The following is a 7,222-nucleotide window of genomic DNA, read 5'->3' as shown; positions in this document are numbered from 1 at the left end:
AAACAAAACAAAAAAAAGAAACAGCTCTCTCTCTGTTTCTTTTAACACCAATGGCAATCTGGCTTATTTGGAACATGAAGTTCTTTTTGTCTGTCTTCCCTACTAGAAGATAAGCTTTGTGGAGGTAGAACCCTTGTTGTCTTGTTCATTGTTACAGCCCCCGCAGGATGTACACACCTTAATATTGTATGAGTAAGTAGAGATGCCATTCGCTCTGCTCACTGGTAGAGCTGGATTCACGTTGCTTTCCACTTGTTTCAGGTAGAGACCCTGGCTTTCGGGCTAGGTTTCCAATTGGTTGTTATTGCATTCCTGAACAACTGCCTATAGCTTTTAATGATTTGTTTGTCTGTAGAATGTCTCTTATGCCAATCCATGTGTTCTCTATCATCGGTTAATGAACCCAAAGCATTACTTATGTTCTGGGTTTTCTTGTTTTAAAAGCAATAATTCTTGTTCTGTATGACTGCTAAATCATATCCAAGCTCTTAACTGGATAGGGTAGATTGACTACATTGATGGCCCCAAGTAATAGCCTCCCTGTATCCATGCCACTGCAGTGGGATATTTATAGCTCCTCCCACCTAGAGATGGAGTTTCCCCCCCTCAATTCCTTGAATATAGGTTTGCCTTATGACTTGCTTTGACCTATATAATGTAAGGGAATTGACAGGAGTGTCAGATTCAGGTCTAGATCGCAAAAGTCCTTGAATGCTCCCTTGTTATTTTGTACTCTTCCATGAGAATGCTAGCCTTGGCTAACCAACCTACTGGAGACTGAGAGACCACATGGAGCAGAGCCTCCTTGTGCAGCAGAGGCTGCCTGTACATCCGCCTTGTTTGGAGGTGCCCTCCAAATACCCTCATGTTTGATAGATTGCTAAAAAGACCCCCAGGACTCCGAGGCAGTTGTACCTATGCTATGGTGTATGCCAGGAAAGGCACACTGTCTCTGGAGGAGACCAAGCATTGTTTCCAAATGTCTCTGTTCCAGGCGGGAGGGAGATTCGACAGTACATGACTATTATCCCCTCCATAAAAAACAGTAACACACACAGTGTTCCTGCTCAGAAAATAACATGTTTAAGACTCCAAATTTAGCATTTTTACTGGGGATGGATCACATAGGGTGAGAGAAAGATGAGGCTGTCCATTCCTGTAAAGATTCCCAGTCTTGGCAACCTTGGCAATCGGATCACTGTGAGTTGGAAATAACTCAATGGCAGTGACTTTGGGTCTCATAGGCACTCTCTGCCTGTGTGACCAGCCCCAATTACTGAAGTTCCAGACCTCCACAAGGTAAGCAGAGGCTCACCATAAAGTCCCATGATTTGTGTTCACCATCTAGGAAAACTGCTACTCAAAGGTTCAGTGGCCCAGGTATGCCAAACAAGCCTCTCATTTAGTGTAGCCAAAGACGCCCAGAACCTAGGAGTATGTTAGCTTACATGGCAAAAGTGATGACGCTATAGATGTGATTCAATTGAGATGGGAAGAGTGTCCTGGATTGCAGGTGGGTCCTATGGCACCACAAAGGTCATTTAAAAGGTAGGCAGGACAGTTAGAGTGAGAAAGACATGATGACAGAAGCAGAAGTCACGCCCTTGGGCGTCTATTGTGAATGGTGTTGTTCTCATGATCTCTTTTGCAGACTTCTCTTCTCATCAGTATATCGGAATCTTACTGATTTTTGTGTGTTACCCTTGTATCCGGCCACATTGCTCAATCTTTTGATGGTTTCCAGCATTTTTTTTTTTTGGTTGAATCTTTGGGGTTTTTCCACCTATGAATTCAGATCATCAGCAAATTGTGAGAGATTCACTTCTTCCCTCATTTGGATCCCTTTGACTTCTTTTTGTTGTCTATGGTTCTGACCACGAAACATTCAGCTCAATGCTGATTCAGGTGCATCCTTATCCGGTTTCCGTTTGCAGGGAAGGCTTTCAGTGCTAGATGTTGGCTGTCGACTTTTCATAGATGGTCTTTATTTTTTTGTTTTTCTTTTTTAAATCATTTTATTGGGGGCTCATACAACGCTTATCACAATCCATCCATCCATCCATTGTGTCAAGCACATTTGTACATTTGTTGGTATCATCATTCTCAAAACATTTTCTTTCTACTTGAGCCCTTGTGTCAGCTCCTCATTTCCCCCCCTCCTTCCCTGTCCCCTAGATGGTCTTTATTGTGTTAAGAAATTTACCTTCTGTTCCTACTTTCATGAGTATATCTGGAATGAGTGTTGGAAATTTGTCAAATGCCTTTTCTGTGTTGATTGGTATGATCACGTGGTTCTTATTTTTTGCTTTCTTTATGTGGTGGATTACATTGATTGTTTTTCTTTTTTATTAGTTGGAATGTAGTACATATGTCATATCATTCCATATTAAAAAGACATCAAATAGAATTGTACAATTGCTACCACAATCAGTTTCTATACTTCTTTTTCTACATGGACTCTTTAACATTGTCTCCCCTTTACCCCACCACCACCACTGTACTCCCACCCCCAACCTCGAACCCCTTATTCTACTTGCTGTCCCTATAGGTTCGTCAGTCCTGGGTTTCATATACTGAAAACCAGAAAGGCATATAACACAGCTCAAGAGGTGACTTCCACTGACATATATCTCTGAGATACATGCTAATATGAACAAACAAAAGTCAAATAAAACAAAAATACAGAAAATTTTGGAAACCAGATCAGGTCCAGCCTGCACCATTGCATCATAGGGTGTGTGTGTGTGGTGGAGGTGGTGGGGGAGGGGGCAGGATTCTACCAACAAAGTTTTAACTGTTCAAGTCAGATTTATATCCTTGATTTTTCTATAGTCCTCGCTCCCAAGCACATGTTTAGTGACCACTTTCCTCCCATCCCTCAGATTTAGAAAGGGGGAATTCTCCGGAGGCTTATTTCCTATGTTGTTCCAAGAGTGAATCTTGGGCTCCCACTGTCACATTGATTTTTTTTCTAATGTTGATCCATTCTGGTATATTTGGTATGAATCCCACTTGATGTAATTAAATTAAGACGCTTGAGATGGGGAGATTATCCTGGATTATAGGCAGGTCCAATGTAATCACAAGGGTCCTTAAAAAGGGAACTAGGAGAGCCAGAGAGAGGTGATGACAGAAACAGAAGTTCGAGAGAGAGAAAGATTTGAAAATGCAACTGCACTGGCTTTGAGGATGGAAGAAGGGCCCATGAGCCAAGGAATGTAGCTTGTCTCTAAGAACTGGAAAGGACAAAGAACTCGATCATTCACTGGACTCTCTAGAGGGAATGTTGCCCTGCTGAACTGTTTTAGATTTCTGAACTCCAGAACTACAAGATAATAAATGCATGTTGTTCAGCCTCTGAGTATGTGGTCATTTGTTACAGCAATAATAGGAAATAAACATAATGAGTAACATCAGGAACGTTCTAAAAGCCAAGTTCTTGGATGCCAGATAAAGGTCCGGTCCTTCTAATGCATAACACCAGTGCTGTGATGTTAACTCTTTCCTGTATAAACTGTTAGCCAACCAATCACAAAGTGTGAGAGAGATCAGCCAAGATGAACAGAGCTGTCTACCCAAACCACAACAGGCAGTAGAAGTGTGGGTGCGCCCAGCCAAAACAAAAAGAAATTCCCTGGACTCTTTACTGTGAGAAATACTAAATGCTTCTGTTTTTAAGCTTCTAGTTTTGTCTAATTTGTTATGTAGTATTAACTAATTAACTCACATGAAACTCAAGGTCTCTGGGTCCATGGGCCCAATCCATATATCCCATCTTATCTCTCTGTATTCTTGTTTTGTTTGTTTTCTGGTACTCTTGTTTGTAAACTTTGTTTTACTTACTTGTTACTCATACTGAAGGATTGCAGCCTTCAGTATGAATTACAATTCATTGTAAAGAAGACCCAAATCCTCATAACAGAACCAATAGGCAGCATCATGATTAATGGAGAAAAGATTGAAGTTGTCTAGGATTTTGTCTCACTTGGATCCACAATCAGTGCTTATGGCAGCAGCAGTCAAGAGATCAAAAGGCCTGTTGCATTGGGTAAAACTCAGTACAAGACCTCTTTAGAGTATTGAAAAGCCAGGGCGGTACTTTGAGGACTAAGGTGCCCCTCACCTGAGTCATGATATTTTCAGTTGCCTCATAGGCATGTGAAAGTTGGACATTGGATAGGGAAGCATGACGAAGAATCATCGATGCATTTGAATGGTGGGGCTGGCAAAGACTTGGAAGCACCATGGGCTGCCAAAAGGACACACAAACCTCTCTCGGAAGAATTACAGCCAGGGTGCTCCTTAGAGGCAAGGGTGGTGAGACTTTGCCTTACATGCTTCAGACATGTTGTCAGGAGAGACGTGTCCCTGAAGAAGGGCATCGTGCTTGGTAACGTAGAGGGGCAGGGGAGAGGGGAAAGGCGCTCAGTGAGATGGGTGGACACAGTGGCTGCATCAGTGGGCTCAAGCACAGGGCTAATGGTGAGGATGGCGCAGGATGGGGTAATGCTTCCTTCTGTTGTGCATGGGGCCGCAGGCTGGATGGCACCTAACAACACAACATACTTGTCTGAGAAGCCCTGCTAGTACCCTCTGGTGCTAGACTGCTAACCACAAGCTCGGTAGTACAAGTCCGCTACCAAGGGAGAAAGAAGAGGTTATTGGCTCCTGTAAAGACTTGCAGCCTTGGACGCACTATGCAGGATGGCTGTGTGAGAAGTAACTCAGTGGCAGTGGGCTGTGCTGGTGCTTTTGATGTCACCAAGCAACCTCGACTCCTTCTCGCTGCTGTGCTTTTTCAGGCATCTCCGGATCTGGAGCGCCTTTCCCACCCACAGCTTTGCCCATCCTTTCAGGATGTAATAAACAGGCCTTTGGCATGTATTTTCATGACCATCTGAGTTTCCAAGCCTAGTCAGCTGCTGCCATTTGGATTTGGTTAGGATCATGCAGTGTGTTACTAGAATGTAAAAGGCTTCTAAGTCATTGCCATCTGCAAGCTCTCAGGAACACAAACAAATCAAATACTTTAGAAAAAACTTGCCCCTCAGATGAGAAACTTGAGATAGTAAGAGATGCCAACGTGTTTTGTTTTCCCCCTTTCTCTTTCTAATGGTGAGAGAAAGGTTCATTGATTCATTGAGCGCTGATGGAACTCTTGTGTCTTTTATAGCTGAATTGCCTGGTACTCTGCCATTTTGATTATTATTCTATTTTTAAATGCTGGAGGTTATTGGGGCCAAAGTATTTCAGGGCCGTATAAGAGTCTTGAAAGCAGCCATTGCTCAGAGTTCAGAGCTGCAAATCTTGTTGACAAGCACAAAGTGGTGCATTGGCCATTGCTGTTATAGGGCTGTTAAGACAGAAACGCCACAGCCAGTTTTTATGGAGAGCTTATTCTGTGCTAAGCCTTGGGCTCATCCCCAGGGACACAGAGGCGAATAGAGAAATAGTCGTTAACTTTATAGAATTGATCATACATTGGAAGCGCTGCCATAGCTAAGGTCAGAGGTAAATGATTTCTGTAGGTCAGCAATGAGCTATAAAGGCATTTGGAGATGGAAAAAAAATCAGACCACCATGATACCTCAAAAGCTTTTTTATACCATATCCCATTCATGTCTACTGCCACAATTCCATAGTGATCCTGTGATGGTCAAGGTCATGTGTCACCTTGGCTAGGCCATGATTTTCAGTACGTTGACAGGCATTATGTAATCATCCTCCATTTTGTCGACTGATTTTGTAAACAGTCAATTTGTTGAAAGAGGGAGTTGAACTTGGGAGTGTGGCCTACAGCCAATACATACGGGAGTTCTGACAAAGCCCAGGCTTCTCCACTCGTATCAGACCCTCCTCTTCTGATGCCCTGCTCTTGAGCTGCGAGCTTGCAGACGGCATCTGACCACCACCCTGAGTCTGCAACCTGAGCTCCGGCCCGCTGACTGCGAATTCCTCAGCCCTTGGCATGGTCCAAGTCACAAGCAGCCTGCAGCTTGACAGCCGACCCACAGGTTGGGTGCTGGCTAGCTTCCATGACCTTGTGAGTCATTTCTCTTGAAATCCCTCGACAGATAGCTAGACATACGTAGGAGGGAGGCGTCAAAAAGATCATGGAAAAAATGAAATTCAAAGATTATTCCAATTCCATTTTCCATGGACTTTTGGAAACCCTCTCATAGACGCCTGGCACTCGTTTTGCCCCCTAAAGAGCCCAGTCTAGAAATAGTGTTACCTAGATGGTAGACATTCTGCGAGAGAATGAGGAAAACCCGAAGGAAAGACCCGTTGTGTCCCCGCCCTCCTGAATTACACAGCTTTTAAAAACCCTAACAGCCACAAGAACACAATCTGGGTCACCTAAGTGCTGCTCTCATCTCACCGAGCGCGCGTGTTGTGTAACGTCAACCAGGCTCCTAAGAGTTAGGTTGTTATCTGGCTAAACTCTTTAATACAGTGAATTATAGATGGAGTGAAGGAGCCGCAGCGGACTGTAAGAATGGAAATAACCGACCCTGGCTAGGGTATCATGAGTGGACTCGTCAAGCACCTCCCTCTGTGTGTGGTGACGGCTAGCCGAGGAACTGCAGGTGGCATGGGGGGTTTGAGTTCCCGTTCTTCTGTGAATCTGCTGCTGTGTGATCTTGGGCCAATCCCTTCACCTCTCACCCCGGTTTTGACAAAGGGATTTTATTAGCAGTGCTGCTCGGCTCCACAGATCTGTAACTAACTCTCTGGAGGAGCACCAGTGGCCACGGAGTGGATTCTGACTCAGGGTGACCCCATGTGTTTCAGAGTAGAACTGCACTCCATAGGGTCTTCATGACGACGCCATTCAGAAGCAAAACCCCAGGCAAAACTTTCTTCTGAGGCACCTTGGGGTGGGTTTGAACTGCCAACCTTTCCGTTTGCAGCCAGTTGCTCATCTATTTGGACCACCCAGGGACTCGTGTTTTTTTTCCCCTCATATACTTATTTACAATCCTCTGTGGCTTCTGATGGAGGCCCTGGGCGGTGCCAACGGTCAATACTGTTGGCTACTGGGTTTGAGTCCACTCCAAAGCTACTCAGAAGAAAAGACTGGCAATCTCCTTCTGAAAACCCAGCCCCCTGACAATCCTGGGGAGCACAGTTCGACACACATACACACACACACACTCACACACACTCACACACACACTCACACTGAAAACTCAGCCCCCTGACAATCCTGGGGAGCACA

Source organism: Echinops telfairi, unplaced genomic scaffold (genome assembly GCF_000313985.2).
Source record: "Echinops telfairi isolate 266 unplaced genomic scaffold, ASM31398v2 ScPeMD7_1;HRSCAF=3_0, whole genome shotgun sequence".
Lineage (NCBI taxonomy): Eukaryota > Metazoa > Chordata > Mammalia > Afrosoricida > Tenrecidae > Echinops > Echinops telfairi.
This window is presented reverse-complemented; position numbering follows the sequence as displayed.